At 33.6% G+C, this 18,102-nt stretch overlaps 1 protein-coding gene and 1 non-coding gene across 3 annotated transcripts in view; both read left to right on the forward strand.

Moving 5' to 3' along the window:
* The window catches only part of Ccdc171 (coiled-coil domain containing 171), a 357,480-nt gene that overhangs the window by 301,528 nt on the left and 37,850 nt on the right, over window positions 1-18,102 (forward strand). The window lies entirely within an intron of this gene.
* Trnav-cac (transfer RNA valine (anticodon CAC)) lies at window positions 13,154-13,226 on the forward strand. The gene has a single exon. It is a non-coding gene; the product is annotated as a tRNA-Val (tRNA).

Here is an 18,102-nt window from a genome sequence, read left to right on the forward strand (position 1 = left end):
TTCAGTGTGTCCCATTAAGACAGAATATTATTAATTATGCGTATAACCAAAATGGTAATTAGAACATGTGATTATTCTCTGTAGAAAACTAGACTTATCCATAATACATGCCTAGCTAAAGATGCATGTTGTGATTCATCTATATGATTAAAATTCAGTTTCAGTACTCATTTTATGTCTTAAAATTTTAGTCCATGATGAAATTTGGACTCATTTAAGATTAAAAAAAATTTCTACATTTGAAATACGTGTTTGGGGAGTTTTTAAAAAATGAATACATTTGTAACATAAAGGAATGAAATAAACATTTAAACTTTTTTTCTCAAAAGGCAGACATGTCAACCGTTAGATTCAGAGGGTTACCAATAATTAGAATGTCTCTTTTCCTTTTTAGGTTTGATTATAGTGGCTCAGGGTGACTTGTAAGAAAAACAGTTATCATTTTGCCATTTAACTGTTGACCTATTTCAAATGGTAACATTCAAGAGAATAGGGTTGACCTCGCTAATTCCAAATAGATGTATAGCTCTGGTTTGGTCCTTCACCTACAGCAAGTCTTTAACTCAAATGTCAGCATCCCAAGGAGGCCTTTGTGATCAGGAATTTTAAAATCACAGCCACCAGCCCTCCTCTCAATTGCCTCACAAACTCTCTGTCTCTGTCTCTCCTTTTTCCCTGTGATGCCCATCTACCCTCCATATTTTATTTATTTGCTTATTATCTGTTTGTTTCCTATCCTCAATAGAAAACCAGATAAGTTCCATAAAGACAAGTAGTCTTGGGTGTTTTCTTCACTGGTGTGAAGGTGTATCAGTGCCAAAAGCAATCTGGCCCATATTTCAACATATATTTAAACATATATTTATTGAATTAAAAATACTAATAATTTTCTAATAAGTGTAAAAAAAGACAGTTACTTGGGACCTGAGATGTGTGTTCCACTTTTAAATAACTTTATTAATTTCCCACTGAGAGATCAGTAAATTTGAAGTCCACCAAGAAAAATTAAAATAACGAAGAAATTAAAAAACTTGAGTGTTTGAATTTATTCTAGCTTCTCTCTGAAATATTGCACATTTATTCCTGCTATTTCTCTGGTCCCATTGGTTAACATTATGTTCTACTGTTTAGATTTTGTCAGCTTTGTTGAGTTGTACTATTGTTCATTGCTTATTACTATTATTCATATAAAAATTACTTGTATTTCAAGAAAGGCAAAACTTGACACAAATTGTTTCTCCATCAGTTTAAATTTTCTTTACCTATAATTATGCTACTGTAGTCATGAAAAAGTGTTTAATATACCTCACTATCATAACAAAATTCTACTTTTCAATCATTTTTCCATTCTGAATAAGTCTGTAGGATTTGCTCATTATCTTATTTGTAAGAGGTTGTCCATCCTGGCAGTTATTCTCAAGAGAGGCCACCTGTGATGTGAAAAAAATCCCCCCAGGAGGTTCTCAGGTATCCTCCTAGGAGAAAGCTGCCCAGTCTACAGGATGTATGCTCTCTTGTCTCCTCTCTTAGCTGAGAATTACTATTTCTAAAGCGATAATAAATTTATATGATAATTTTTATTTTTCAAGACATTTGTATATGTATTTTCTGACTTGAATGTCTTAAGAACTCTCTAAGGAAGAAGATCAGGCCTTGCTCTGAATTTCATAGATGAGAGCATGGGCTGTGGGGTTGCATCCACTAGGAATACTCTCACGCAAAAACCATTGAAAACTAACATGACTTTAAAAAGTGGAGAATTTTTTTCTCACATAGCAAGAAGTCTAGAAGTTGTAGGTGGCTGTTTTCATTAGTTTAGTGGCTCCATTTTTTATGTAATTTCTCTGCCACTCCAGCTCTAGGTTTTTAGTAAAATTCAAATCAGAATAATGGAATGGTATAGCAATATATGATACATAAATACTTTCAGCATATTCATATATCTGCCTTTTAAAAACATATACTTTACCTTTTAAAAATAATTTTTTCATGTATTTAAAGATTTATCTACTTATAAAGGAGAGAAGAACTTCTAAGGAAGCTCCAAGTATATTTCTATTTATGTTCTATTAGTTTCAAAAAGATCATGTGGTTACCTGTAGCTACAAAGAATCAAGGGACAGGGAGTTAGGAAGGAGTGAATATTAGGTTAACTCACTTATAGTGTGTGCTATACAAGTTACATAGGTTTGAATTCAGATTTCAGTTCTGTCAGTTGCTAACCACATGGCCTAGATTCTCAGGGTTTTCATCTGTAAAATGGGCACATTGATACTGCTACCTAACAGAGATGTTGGGAGAACTAATGAAAAATGTTGAAGTGCTTAGGACTTTCACCTTGCTTTTAGTGAGTAGTCCAAGAAAAAAAAAAGCCAACTCTTATTTTAATCACCATTATCATTCTAGAAAGTAATATTTTGCATCATCACCCTGGAAAAAGATTATTTATAAGCTAACACTTTCTGTGGCAAGCTTTGTTGTTTTGTTCTGCTTTCTCCTGTAGCCTTTAGCATGTAACTCCTCTACTTGGTTACATCAGTATATTACAATGTCTGAACTACCTGCTCTTTTTTAAAAAAATTGTTCTAATTAGTTATACCTGACAGAAGAATGCATTTTGACACATTGTACAAAAATGGAGCACAACTTCTCATTGCTCTGGTTTTACCTGATGCAGAGGCACACTGGATGTGCAATCATGCATGTATATAGGGTAATAATGTCTATCTCAATTCACCACTCATCCCACCCCATACCCCTCCCTTCCCCTCACTCTTCTCTGCCCAATCCAAAGTTCCTTCATTCTTCCCTAACCTCTACCACCACCCCCATTATGGATCAGCATCTGCTTATCAGAGAAAACATTCGGGCTTTGGTTTTTGAGGTTTGGCTTATTTCACTTAGCTAGATAGTCTCCCACTCAATCCATTTACTTGCAAATGCCTCTCTTTTAATGCTGAATAATATTCCATTGTGTATATATACCACAGTTTCTTTATCCATTCATCTATTGAAGGGCATCTAGGTTGCTTCCACAGTTTAGCTATTGGGCCTATTTTTATGTGGCCCATTTTCTTCTGCTTTTATTAACATGTTATTAAAAAGTACTTGCTGCTTCTATATGCTTGCCTTACATTTATTCCTGTGCTTTACTTCCATATGGTCTTTGAGTCTATCTTTTTGCTGAAATTATTTTCTCAAAGGTTACCAAAATTTTATGCTTGCTCAATGCATTAGTTCCTTCTCATCCCTTTCAACCGTCTGCAACATAGGAAGCTTTTAGCTTCATCCTCTTTAAATACTTATCTCTTTTGTTTCATTTGTTATCTACTTTCCCTTTTTTGACTCCCAGACTTCTGCTGACTTGTACACTGTCTTCTTTGTGTTTGGTTTAATTCTTTATCCATTAATTCAGAATTTATTGAGCATCTACTCTATGGTGGTCACAATTCTAGTCTAGGGGACAGCATGTGAACCAAAACAGAAAATCTTTGTTCTCGTTCAGGTTACTTAAAATAAAGTAGTGGAAGTAATAATTTTTTATATAATCACACTAATTAATCTATAATCACTAACCAAGATCATGTATTGAAAAGAAAGAGCTTAGATGGATAAGGTTGTTTTTGTTTTTATGTTTTTAAATGAAGGAGCTAACATATGAAACCTTTTTAGGGCCAGTGATGCTTGGGCTAATATCTGAAAATTAGGTAAGAATTAGGCAAGAGTGGAAGAGAATAGGATCCAGGTGGGAGAAGTGACAACATCTACAAAGACTGTGGTGGAAAGAAGAAACTAAGAAAGACTAGTGTGGCTGGAAGAAAGATAACAAAGGCTAGAGAGGCTTGCAAAAAGAATGGTTTGTAGAAAAAGAAAGAGACCAGATTGTTTCTTTGTCCTGTGAACAGGGGAAAAGTCATTGAAAATTTTTAAAGGAGTAATGTGGTCAGCTTTGGATTTTAATATAAAGAATACTTTGGCAGCAGTGTGGTGAACCACTTAGATGTTGAAGAACAAGGGAAAAGGTGTGTCAGTGACAGTTCCTAGGATTTTGCTTTTTAAAATTGATTAGTGATTGCATTTACTGAGAAAGAAAAGAACCTGACAGCAAAGCTTGAAAAATTCCAACATATAATGCTAAATAAAAGAGGATAAGATAGCAGTGAGAGAAATGGCATAGAGTAAGAGGAAAACCAAAAGCATGCTATCATAAGAATAAAGTATTTCAAGAAAAATTACAAGTTAGTAGTGTTGGATGTTCTGAAGGACAAGTGAAATGAAGATTGAAAATGGCCTTCATATTTAATGTATGGAGGCCATTTGTGACCTTAGCAAAAGCTTTTTCAACAAGATGTTGATAAATAAGTGGAAGTTCACCAAGGGGGGAAAATGCATTTAAATTACTTATGTAAAGTGTGAAACATAGAAGGTGGGATGGTCCAAGGATTCAGGCAGTTCTGTTTTGAGATGGGAATGAATTGAATGTGTTTTCATTATCTTCTGAACCCTAAATGTTCAGGTCTCCAGGTCTGGCCTGAACACTGTTCAGTATGCTGTCCATTTTTTATAATTGTGGTTGTTACCACCTTTTATATTCCAGCCTTCTTTGTTTGCCTAGTATAGCTCTTTTCATTCTTTTAACCCATATTTTACATTTACAGTAGTTTTCTTCCAGAAAGATACAGTTTTGTTTTGTTTTATCCATTTAGAGTATTCATGGCTTTTAATTTGGTGATTAGACCATTTACATCTTGTCAATTACCAATAAACTTGGAGTTTTGACTACCATTTTGTTCTATGTTCCTTCTTTCTGTTTTTGTGTTCCATTTCCTCTTTCTTTTTGATGATTTGGACTTTAATATTTTAATTTATCTATTGGCTCTTTTATATATCTTTTTGCTTTATTATTTTAGTGCCTACTATACACAGCCTATTTAGAGTTAGTATTTTATCCATTCAAGAAAAGTGTAAAGAGTGTAGGTTCATTCATTCTCCTCCCATTATTTCATGATTGTCATAAATGTTACATATTCATACATTGAAAATATCATTGGGTGATTTTTCTGGTTCAACAAGTATGCATATTTTAAAAACTTATGAAGACTAGTGTTTTTAAGCATATTGGTTCATTTTAGTTATACATGACAAAAAATTCACTCTGACATAATTACAAAAGCATGTAATATAATTTGTTCTTATTCTCCCTCCAGTATTTCCCTTTTCTCTCCTCTGTTCCTTCCCCCTCTTCCCTTCCTTCTACCCTACTGATCTTTCTGATATTTACTTAAGAGTTTTTTTTTAAATTAGTGTCTTATAGATGTACATAATGATGAGATTCATGTGGTATATTCATATATGTACATAAGGAAGTTAGGTCAGTTCATTTCACTGTCTTTCCCATTCTGTCCCGCCTCCCTTCCCTTTTTTTCCCCTTTGTTTACTGTACTGATCTTTCTTCTATTCTGTTTTTTTTTTATCTCCCCCACCCTGCTGCTTATTTTGGATTAGCTTCTGCATATCAAAAAAAATTGACCTTTGATTTTTTTGAGACTGGCTGATTTCACTTAGCATGATATTCTCCAGTTCCATCCACTTATCAGCATATGCCAAAAAGTCATCTTCTTTATGGCTAAATAATACTGGTATATGTACATATACCACACTTTCTTTACCCGTCAATCTGTTAAAGGGCACCTAGTTTGGCTCCATAGCTTAGATATTTTGAATTTTGCTGCTATAAACATTGATGTGGCTGTATCACTGTAGTGTCCTAATTTTAAATCCATTGGATATATATATATATACTGAGGAGTGGGATAGCGGTGTCATATGGTCGTTCCAATTTCTAGTTTTTTGAAGAATCTCCAAAATTTGCAGTCCCAAGCAACAATGTATGAGTGTACCCTTACATCAATTTGTAGTCCCACTAGCAATGTATGAGTGTACCCTTTTCCTCACATCCTCACCAAAAGATATAATTATTTGTTGCCTTGATAATTACCATTCCAAGTAGAGCAAGATGGAATCTCAGTGTAGTTTTAATTTGCATTTCTCTAAGCTCTAAAGATGTTGAAAATGTTTTTCGTATATTTGGTAAGCATGTGTATTTTTGTTTTTTGAGAGGTGTCTGTTTAGTTCCTTTGCCCATATATTGATTGGGTTATCTGTTTTTTTTTGTTTTGTTTTGTTTTTTTGTGTGTATGTTAAGTATTTTCAGTTCTTTGTATACCCTGGATATTAATGCCCTGTCTGAGGAGCAGGTGTCAAAATTTTTCTTCCATTCTGTTGGCTCTCTCTTCATACTCTTGATTGTTTCCTTTGCTGGGAAGAGTCTTATTAATCTGATGCCATCCCATTTATTTTTGATTTTGTTTCTTGGGCTTTAAGAGTCTTGTTAAAGAAGTCAGTTCCTGAGCTGACATCTTGGGAGTGTTGGGCCTCCGTTTTCTTCTAGCAGGTGCAGGGTTGCTAGTCTAATTCCTAGGTCTTTGATTTACTTTGAGTTAAGGTTTTGCAGGGTGAGAGGGATTTAATTTTATTCTACTACATTTGGATTTCCAGTTTCCCCAGCATCATTTGTTAAAAGAGCTCTCTTTTCTCCAAAATGTTTTTGGCGCCTTTGTAGTATGAGATAACTATATTTATGTGGATTTGTCTTTGTCTCTTCTATTCTATTGGTCTTCATGCCTGTTTTTGTGCCAGTACCATGCTGTTTGTTACTATAACTCTGTAGTATGATTTGAGGTCCAGTATTATGATGCCTCCTGCTTTGCTTTTATTGCTAGTGATTGTTTTGACTATTCTGGGTCTCTTGTTTTTCCAATTGAGATTTCATGACTGCTTTTACTAGTTCTGTGGAGAACATCATTGGAATTTTGATGTGAATTGAACTGAATCTGTATGGTGTTTTTGATAGTTTGGCTATTTTGACAATATTAATTCTGCCTATTCAAGAACATGGAGGTCTTCCCATCTTCTAAAGTCTTCAAGTCTTCTTCAATTTCGTTCTTTAGTGTTCAATAGTTTTCATTGTAGAGGTCCTTCACCTTTTTTGTTATATTGATTCCTAAGTTTTTCCTTTCCTTTCCTTTTTTTTTTTTTGAGATTATTGTGAATGGAATACTTTTCCTAATTTCTTTTTCAACAGATTTATTATTAGAGTGTAGGAATGTGATTACTTTATGGGCGTTGATTTTTGAATCCTGCTACTTTACTGAATTCATTCACGAGCTCTAGAAATCTTCTGGTAGAGTTTTTTGTGGCTTCTGAATATAGGATCATGTTGTTGGTAGACAGAAATAATTTGAGCTCTTCTTTTCCTATTCATATCCCTTTAGTTTCCTTCTCTAGCCTGATTTTTTTGGCTAGAGTTTCAGGGACTATGTTTAAGAAGAGTCGCATCCTTATCTTGTGTCTGTTTTTAGAAGAAATGCTTCCAGTTTTTCTCCATTCACAATAAGTTTGGACTTAGGTTTGTGGTATATAGCCCTTACAATATTGAGGTATGTTCCTCTATCCCTCGTTTTTCTAGTGTTTTAAACATGAAAGGTTGCTGTACTTTGTCAAATGTTTTTTTCTGCATCAGTTACATAATCATGTAATTCTTGTCTTATGTGGTGAATTACATTTATTGATTTCTGTATATTGAAAGAACCTTACACCCCCCACAATAAAACCCACTTGATCATTGTGCACTGTATTTTTGTATGTGATTTTCCAATATTTAATTAAGAAATTTTGCATCTATGTTCATCAAGGATATTGGCTTGAAGCTTTCTTTTCTTGATGTGTCTTTATCTGGTTTTGGTATCAGGGTTATATTGGCTTCATAAAATGAGTTTGGCAGAGTTCCTTTTCTATTTCATGGAATAATTTGAGGAGGATTGGTATTAGATTTTCTTTAAAGGTCTGGTAGAACTCAGCTGAGAATCCATCGAGTCCTGGGCTTCTCTTTGTTGGAAGGCTTTTGATAGTTCTATCATTCACTTCTCTAGTTTTTTACTCCTTTCTAGTTCTGCCCACTTTCCTATACTTCTCAGAGTCCGCAGGTAGTTCCTTTTTTGCATTTTCCCAAGAGATTTGGGTTATAATCAGTGGGAGAAAGAGGCTCTAGGGGGCTTATTCTGCCTTGGTGGATAGCATGGTATGTACTGGGAGTGTCATTAACTTCTCAATTAGGTCATAATTAGCATGCTAGATCCTAACTTCTTTGTATTCTTGAGTAAGATTTTGACCTCATTGAATTGCTTTTTCTTACCTAGTATTTGTTAATACTAATATCTACTGATATTTTGGGCATCAGATATGCTTAGTCAGTGCTTTGTACCACCATGTCTGAAAAGAACTGAATGTATGTTAGCTTCCTTTCTGTTACAATTCTTATTGCATGGGCTATTTTTTTAACCTATATTTAACAATTTAGAAATAGTTAGAACTTTGTGACACATAAGGATTAAGATGAATAAGACATGATCTCTGCTCTTACGGGTTCCTCTTCTAGTTGGGGAAACAGAGACATAAGGAATCACAAAAATAGGCATATAATAAGCCTATGGAGCTCAGAAGTGGAAGGGATTTGTTCTTCCTGACATTGTCAGAAGAAGGTACAGTGAAGATAAAATGTTTGTTGGAGGCTCTGCAGCAATTTGATACCAATTGTTAAGAGGGAAGAACAATAAAAATACTTGTTTTATTTCATTTTTAGCAATGAGTCTTACAGATAGTACATATATTTAGTGAATTAAATTATATAATAACTTTTGTATAGCAGGAAATTTTTTCTTATTTTAGTTCCACTGATTCTGTTAGAACTATCCCACTCAACCAAACTGCTATGCCCAGTAGGATTCCAAAATTGCTTGCTATAGATACTGCAAACCCCACCTTCATATATTTCCAATCTGTTCTTGCATTATCTATTTTTCCCCGATTTTTACTTTAAAATCTACTTTGATTCTGCTTTTGACTGTTTTGGTATTGATGTCTTTCATCTCTCTAGTATTTATTTTAGTCACTTTGAAACTCTATTGACTAGCTCTGTCCTCCAACACCCATCACACGTGTCATCATCTCCTTCTCACAGGCCCCTCATATAAGGCTTGAGAATCAGGCAGGCCTCAATGCATATTCTGGCACTCTTGTTTATTAGCCATACAAATACTAAAGCATCACTTTTTATATTTGTAATATGTAGATGAAAATGTTTATATGATAGGGTTATTGAGAGGATGCAACAAAGATACTATGTCTGGCATGTAGGTAGCTGCTCAATATTGTTTTTCTTGCTTACATATAAAAAGATTTTTCTGATAGTTCCATATATATCCTACAGCTAAGCTAAATGTATAGCTTTAAGAAATATATGTTAACATGAGGAAATCTTTACATATGCAAAAAGAATTCAATCCTTACCAGTGCTTTTAGCAGCAGCAGTACAGTATTAATGTTAATTGTCATTGTTTTCATTTTTTTAATGAATAAACAAGTCAAGGACAGCTGGTATATACTTTTAACTATCTCATTATTATCTTATACATTCATTTCACTGGATTAAAAAAGTAAATATTCATTACTAACCCAAAACTTAATGTATTATGCTCTCATACTTGCTTATAAGGAAATTGATCATATTGTAGGAATGAATAATTATTTTAAAATATAATCCTTCTATAGGTTAATATTTTCTTCAGCAACATGCTTGAGTTCCCTCAGATTTCTCATCAGTTGTTCACTTGCCAGGCCTTTAACTTTTCTGGCAAGTTGGTCTTTGACCCATTAGCTTAGGGCTGCTCGAGAGCTTTTATCTTGAGTTATAATAACCAGAAAGAGCTGCAAGTGAAGAGATTTGAGTCCCATACAGGCCAGTAGAAAACAGTACAACAGTCAGAACCAATTACTTGTGGGTGTTTGGAGGCCGGCACACCCACAGCTGTGGAGAAACATGATACTCCAATCTGTGAAACCAATGCCAAACCCAAATACTTTGCTGTGACTTATGATGCTGCAAACTACAGTACTGATTTGCCTCATTTCCACTATATATTTATACAGTATGTTTTTAATACTGTGGGACTTCACTTATGAGAAAATAATAAATTACAAGTCAGAGGAGCATTACAGTTATATCTTTGTAGAAGAGATATATTTGCATCATTGTTCAGATTATGTCAGATTTGATAGTTGTCAAATAGTATTATGTTGTTAAGGAGGATGAAAGGTTTTGATATTTTGATTAGATTAAGATAGAAAGAATTTTTAAAATTCTCAAGTATTTTGTCATATTTGTTTACATTTTCTTGAGACAAGAAGAGTCATCTCTTAGTATTATATAGATAGAGTTACTGGCACAGATCTTTCTCCAGGTAAGTTGCTTTCATAAGCTTTCAAATACTTACAGTAGATTAATTATGTTTATTACTGATGTTTTTAGCCCTTCAAAAAATTTAAAAAACAAAAAACAAAACTAGTTGTTTAGCTGTGACATCATGTGTTTAGAGAAGGCTGTGCAGCATAGTTCATTGGCATCCAGTACAAGTACTCGAGTCCCAGTTCCCTGCTTTTTAAGTGGAACCCAATAGGATTACTCTGATTCCTTGTCTGATACTTTGCCATGAGGCTGAAGTGTGACATAAGACAAATCTCTACCATCATGGCACTGCAACTATAAAGCAAAATATCACCATTATACAAGCAACCGAGTGCTGTTGAAGTGGAAGAGTGTTAAGAGAGCACATAATTGGGGTACCAATTTGGTCTTGGGATGAAGAAATATCTACTTAAGGAATTTAAATCTTAGTTGAGAAAATGAAGGTTAAGTAAGAGTTGATAGAAGAAGAATGGCATGCTCAAGGAATGGAATGACGCCCTATATGACTTGAACCAAGTGAATTAGATGGAGAATTATGAGAGAAGACACAAGGAGGGTCAGATCAGTGTGGCCTGTAAGCTGTATCAAGTTTCACTTTTTGAAGAAACATTCTGACTGAGGTGTCTCTGACAACTGCATTACAAAACATCCATTCCCTTTGCTTTCTTTGTTTTTCCTACTCCAAATTTCTGTATTTTTCTGTTTATCCTCCAAATGCACGTACATTTTGTGCCATGATGACACTCTTTTGAAATAACACTTATTTTCAAAGTAAGCTCATTAAATTTTGCCATATTTTTATTGTAAGCACAAGCTCTGGCTTTGGATACTAATAGAACTGATTAAAGAAAGCAGGAAATATTAAAATGTGGAAGAGCCCAGTCAACATGCAAATACTTTCCTTGGTCTTTGGCATATATTTCCAACCTTCTAAAAGTTTCTCATATTTCAGAAGCTCAACTCTTTCTGAATAGTATACAGAGGCCCAGAGATAATAATGCATATTCCTTTGACCTCAAAGCTTCTTTCTAGCCTTTTGTTTTATATGATGCTATTTAAGGGGATACCCTTTCATGATGAATGATATCTGAGTAGTGGGATTTGAAGAGCTTGATATTATAATTTTATATTTATATAAACATACATTTTTATAATATAACATGCAAACATTATATTATGTATTAGCATATTGCATATCAGTTATATTGATAATATGTTAATATATTAATATTCTATCACATATATTATTTTGTATATAAGTATACATATAATATATAAATTTGTATTTATAGTATATTTACTACATAAACATATGTATTTTTATATAGTAAATATGCTAATTTATTCTGTTCTGTTATTAGTGATGAAATGTTACAAAGATGGATCAAGAAGTGCAAGAATGAGGGGCTGGGGTTGTAGCTCAGCAGTAGAGTGCTGGGGTTGTAGCTTAGCAGTAGAGTGCTCGCTTAGCATGTGCAGGCACTGGGTTCAATCCTCAGCACCACATAAAAATAAAATAAAAGTATTGTGTCCAACCACAACTAAAACAAAATGTTTATAAAAAGGAAGTGCAAGAATGAAAATTTCAACCTCTGATCAGTATAAATAATTGTTAATTAAGTTGCATAAAATATAGTTATTTGGCAACTTAATGTTTTGATTATTCCTACCTGTTGTTTAAGTGTGGTAGCAACCAAATATACTTCTGAGGATCTCTTCTAATATTTTATTTTTTTTTTTTTACTAAATTGAATTCTTTGAGAGCTTCAATTGCTTGCTAGACAGCTATACTTGGATTTTCTGCAAATATCTCAGATTTTCTGCAGTCCCAAACTGAACATGTTATCCAACCCTTCCATGTCTTGTCTCTCCAAATTCTCCTTTAATGTCCGCCTTGTAGCTTTCACTGTTTTATTGCATTTTCCCTTTATGACCAACAATTAATTGCTAAGTCTTATTGTATCTACCACTAGCTTTACTCAAAACATATTTGCCTCTACATTTTTCTCACAATGAAGTTTTTTGTCATTGACATTTAAATGTATTCTAACTCTATCTGGTATTTTAGACCATCTTCCAGTTGGCATAAATAAGGGCTCTCTTTGTTATTCTCGTTTACCACTGTATTTATCTGTCTGGGCACCATATAGTAGTCTGACTTATATGATCAGTTAATTGTATATGTATTAATATATTAGTCTTAAGGTGATATCTTATTCATTTTTTTATAACCCATTATAATCAACTGACTTTAACAAATGCTCGTTGATTTGAACTAATATTAGTAGGAAGAGCACTGCTTTCATGTTTGTTCAATATATACTTGTTATTGAACATATGCTCTGAAAAAACTATAGTTCCAACCCCCCAGTTTTTCCCATACCAAATATTCTCAAATTAATTCCCATCAAGCTGTTTCATATTCTCTAGTGAGCACTTAGTAAGAATAGAATAATTAATATATTATTAATATCTATAGTAAAAATTTAAGTGCATACTTTCACATAATATAAATTGGACATTTCTCTTTCTCACTACTCTTCCTGAAAAAAAAGGGGAAAACCTCAAAAATTGTGGCAAAGAAGAACATTCTTTTAGCATATCATTTAAATAATTTTAAACTTTACCAGATGTTTTGGGAACCCCTGCCTCTGTATATATATTCACATAAACATAAAATGAACAGCACATATTCTTACATGGTAAGTACTCAGTAAATATTTGTTAATGACAGTGATGCACAAATTAACAGGAATTGTGCCTTGACCTTACAAAAACTAAGAGGCAACTGGGGATGTAGCTCAGTTGGTAGAGTACTTGCCTCACATGCACAAGGCCCTGGGTTCAATCCCCAGTACCCCCCCACACACACACACATACACACACACACACATACACACAAACTAACAAAACAAAACAAAAAACCAAACAACTAAGAGGGTATATGTAGGTTGTTTTCAGAAATAGATGTCTAATTTATGTAGATCAGGAGAAAGTTTACATTTAAAAATGTATTTTCTTGGATATTTACCTCTTCACACCATGTAAGTAATTAACAAAAAAAAAATGGATCAAAAACCTGAATATAAGAGTAAAAACCGTAAAATTCTTAACAAAAAACAATCAAATCTTCATGAGCTTATATTTGATAATAGATTTTTGAATGTGATGAGACAAAAAAAAGTAGATAAATTGGAATTCTTCAAAGTTAAAATCTTTTGTATATGAAAAGAAAGTATCAACACAATGGAAAGACAATCCACAGAGTGGAAGAAAATATTTATAATCATATATCTAATGAAGGTACAATACACAGAATATGAAGAAATGATTAACAAGGTTAGGACAACCTAATTTTTAAAATAGGCAAAAGATTTGAATAGACACATTTCTAAAGAAAATATACAAATGTTCAGCAAATATATGCAAAGATATTTAACATCATTAGTCATTAGGGAAATGTAAATCATAACCACAATGAAAAAAAATCTTCACACAAACCAAGATTACCATGATAAAAGAAGAAAAGTAAAATACAAGTGTTGCAAGGATGCAGAACAGTTGGAAGCCTCATACATTGCTAATGGGGACTTAAAATGGTACAGTCACAGTGGAAAATTATTTGATGACTTGTTGGTAAGTTGAACTGGAAGTTAGTACATGATCTAGCAATTCCACTTCTAGGTATATATCCCAAAGGATTGAAATCAGGTATTCAAACAGATCCTTGATAATGAACATTCACAGCATCATTATTCACAATGGCCAAAAAGTGGAAATAGGCCCGAATGCCCATTCATTGATGAATGGGTAAAAAAAATGTGTTATTTCCAGACAATGGGATATTATTTAGCCATAAGGAGTAAGGAATTACTGATACATGTTGCAATATGGATATACTTCAAGAACACTATGTTAAGAGAAGCCAAATACAAGAGACCATACTTGTGTGATTCCACTTATATGAAATATGCAGAATACTCAAATCCATAACAATCCAAAGCAGGTTGGAGGTTAACACAGGCTGAGGTAAGAAGGCAAATTAGGGTAACTACTTAATGAGTCACAATGAAAAAGTTCTGGAACTAGATGATGGTAATGGTTGCTCAACATTGCAAGCATACTTTATGCCATAAAGTTGTATGCTTAAAGATTCTTTTTATATTCTAATTTGTTATATATGACAGAAGAATGCATTACAACACATAGTACACATATAGAGTACAATTTTTCATATCTCAGGTTGTATATAAAGTCTATTCACACCATTCGTGTCTTCATACATGTACTTAGAGTAATGATATTCATCTCATTCCACCATCTTTTTTACTCCATATCCCCTTTCTTCCTCTCCCAACCCTTTTCCCTATCTAGAGTTCATCTAATCCTCCCATGCTCCTCCTCCCAACCCCACTATGAATCAGCCTCTTTATATCAGAGAAAACATTCAGCATTTGTTTTTTTGGGATTGGCCAACTTCACTTAGCATTTCTTCTTCAACTCCATCCATTTACCTGCAAATGCCATGATTTTATTCTCTTTTATTACTGAGTAATTCTCCATTGTGTACATATACCACATTTTCTTTATCCATTCAGCTATTGAAGGGCATCTAAGTTGGTTCCACTATTTAGCTATTGTGAATTGTGCAGCAATAAACATTGATGTGGCTGTGTCCATGTAGTATGCTGTTTTTAAGTCCTTTGAGTATACCAAGTAGGGGGATAGCTGGGTCAAATGATGGTTCTATTCCCAGTTTTCCAAGAAATCTCCATACTGCTTTCCATATTGGCTGCACCAATTTGCAGGCCCACCAGCAGTGTATGAGTGTGCCTTTTCCCCCACATCCTCGCCAATACTTACTGTTGTTTATGTTCCTAACAGCTCCATTCTGATTGGCGTGAGATGAAATCTTAGTTTTGATTTACATTTCTCTAATTGCTAAAGATGTTGAACAGTTTTTCATATATTTGTTGATTGATTGTATATCAATTTCTGAGAAGGGTCTGTTCAGTTCCTTGACCCATTTATTGATTGGGCTACTTTTTTTTTTTTTTTGGTGTTTAGCTTTTTGAGTTCTTTATATACCCTAGAGATTAGTGCTATATCTGATGTGTGAGTGGTAAAAATTTGCTCCCAAGCTGTAAGCTGTCTATTCACCTCACTGATTGTTTCTTTTGCTGAGAAGAAGCTTTTTAGTTTGAATCCATCCCAATTTATTGATTGTTGATTTTAACTTTTGTGCTATAAGAGTCTTATTAAGGAAGTTGGGGCTTAATCCAACATGATAGAGATTTGGGCCTACTTTTTCTTCTAAAAGGTGCTGTGTCTCTGGCTAGACCTAATTCCTAGGTCTTTGAGCCACTTTGAGTTGAATTTTGTGCATAGTGAGAGATAGGGGTTTACTTTCATTTTGTTGCATATGGATTTCCAGTTTTCCCAGCACCATTTGTTGAAGAGGATTTATTTTCTCCAATGCATGTTTTTGGTGCCTTTTTCTAATATAAGATAGTTGTAATTTTGTGGGTTAGTCTGTGTGTCCTCTATTCTGTACCATTGGTCTATAAGTCTATTTTGGTGCCAATACCATGCTTTTTAAATTACTGTTACTCTGTAGTATAGTTTAAAGTCTGGGTAGTGATGCCACCTGCTTCACTCTTCTTGCTAAGGATTTGCTTTAGCTATTCTGGGTCTCTTATTTTTCCAGATGAATTTCATGACTGCCTTTTCTTTTTCTATGAGGAATCTCTTTGGAAATTTGAATGGAATTTCATTAAATCTGTAAAGTGCTTTTGGTAGTATAATCATTTTGACAATATTAATTCTGCCTATTCAAGAACAAGGGAGATGTTTCCATCTTCTAAGGATTCTTTCTTAGAATTTCTTTCTTCAGCATTCTGTAGTTTTCATTGTAGAGGTCTTTTACTTCTTTCATTAGGTTTGTTCCCAAGTATTTTATTTTATTATTTTTTTCCAAGTATTTTTTTGAGGCTATTGTAAATGGGGTGGTTTTCCTCATTTCCCTTTCAGAGGATTTGTCACTGATATACAGAAATTCCTTTGATTTACGAGTGTTGATTTTGTATTGTTCTACCTTGCTGAATTAATTTACTAGTTATCAAAGTTTTCTGGTGGAATTTTGGGGGTCTTTTATATATAGAATTATATCGTTGGCAAGTAGTGTTAATTTGAGTTCTTCTTTTCATTCATATTCCTTTAATTTCTTTCTAATTGCTCCGGCAATGTTTCAAGAACTATGTTAAATAGAAGTAGTGAAAGAGGGCATCCCTGTCCTGTTAAAGTTTTTAGAGGGAATGCTTTCAATTTTTCTCCATTTAGAATGGTGTTGGCCTAGGGCTTAGCATAGATAGCTTTTATGATGTTGAGATATGTTCCTATTATTTCTAGTTTTTCTGGTGTTTTGAACATGTATGGGTGCTATATTTTGTTGAATGCTGTTTCTGCATCTATTGAGATGATCATATGATTCCTATCTTTAAGTCTATTGATGTGATGAATTACATTTATTGATTTACATATGTTGAACCAACCTTGCATCCCTGGTATGAACCCCACTTAATCGTGGTGCATAATTTTTTTGATATGTTTTTGTGTTTGATTTGCAAGAATTTTATTGAGAATTCTTGCATCTATATTCATTAACTATATTGGTCTGAAGTTTACTTTCTTTGATGTGTCTTTGCCTGGATTTGGAGTCATGGTTATATTGGCCTCATAGAATGGTTTGGAAGTGATCTCTCTTTTTGTATTTCTTAAAATAATTTGTAGAGTATAGGTATTAGTTCTTCTCTAAAGGTCTTATAGAACTCAGCTGTGTATCCATCTGGTCCTGGGCTTTTCTTGGTTGGTAGGCTTCCGATGGCATCATCTATTTCTTTGCTTGAACTTGGTCTGTTTAAATTGTGTATATCATCCTGGTTCAATTTGGGCAACTCATATGCCTCTAGAAATTTGTCGATGCTTTCAGTATTTTCTATTTTATTAGAATACAAGTTTTCAAAATGATTTCCAAGTATCTTCTGTATTTCTGTAGTGTCTGATGTGATATTTTCTTTTTCATCACGTATATTAGTGCTTTTTAGTTTTCTGTCTCCCTCTCTTTGTTAGCATGTCTAAGAGTTTGTCAAATTTATTTATTTTTTAGAAGAACTGACTTTTTGTTTTGTCATTTTTTTTCATTGTTTCTTTTGTTCCAATTTCATTGATTTCAGCTCTGATTTTAATTATTTTCTGTCTTCTACTGCTTTTGGTGTTGATTTGTTCTTCTTTTTCTAGGGCTTTGAGATGTAGTATGAGGTTATTTGTTTGTTGGCTTTTTCTTCTTTTAAGGAATGAACTCCATGCAATGTACTTTCCTCTTAGTACTGCCTAGTGTCCTAGAGATTTCAGTATGTTGTATCAGTGTTCTCATTTACCTCTAAGATTTTTTTGCCATTATACATGAGCTCTTTTATTATTATTTTTTGCATTACAATTCTTAATACACTTTTATACTACAATTTATCATATCTCTGTTTGTATATAAGGTATGTTGACACCAAATTCACATTTTCATACATATATTTTGTATAATGATGAGGATCTCCTTCCAACAACCCCTTCTCCCTACCTTTTCCTCCCACCCCTATGCCCTATCTAGAGGTAATCTTTCTCCCATGCTCTCCCTCCCTACCCCATTTTGAGTCACCCCCCTTATATCAGAGAAGACATTCGGCATT

This window comes from Urocitellus parryii, chromosome 4 (assembly GCF_045843805.1).
Source record: "Urocitellus parryii isolate mUroPar1 chromosome 4, mUroPar1.hap1, whole genome shotgun sequence".
NCBI classification, from domain to species: Eukaryota; Metazoa; Chordata; class Mammalia; order Rodentia; family Sciuridae; genus Urocitellus; species Urocitellus parryii.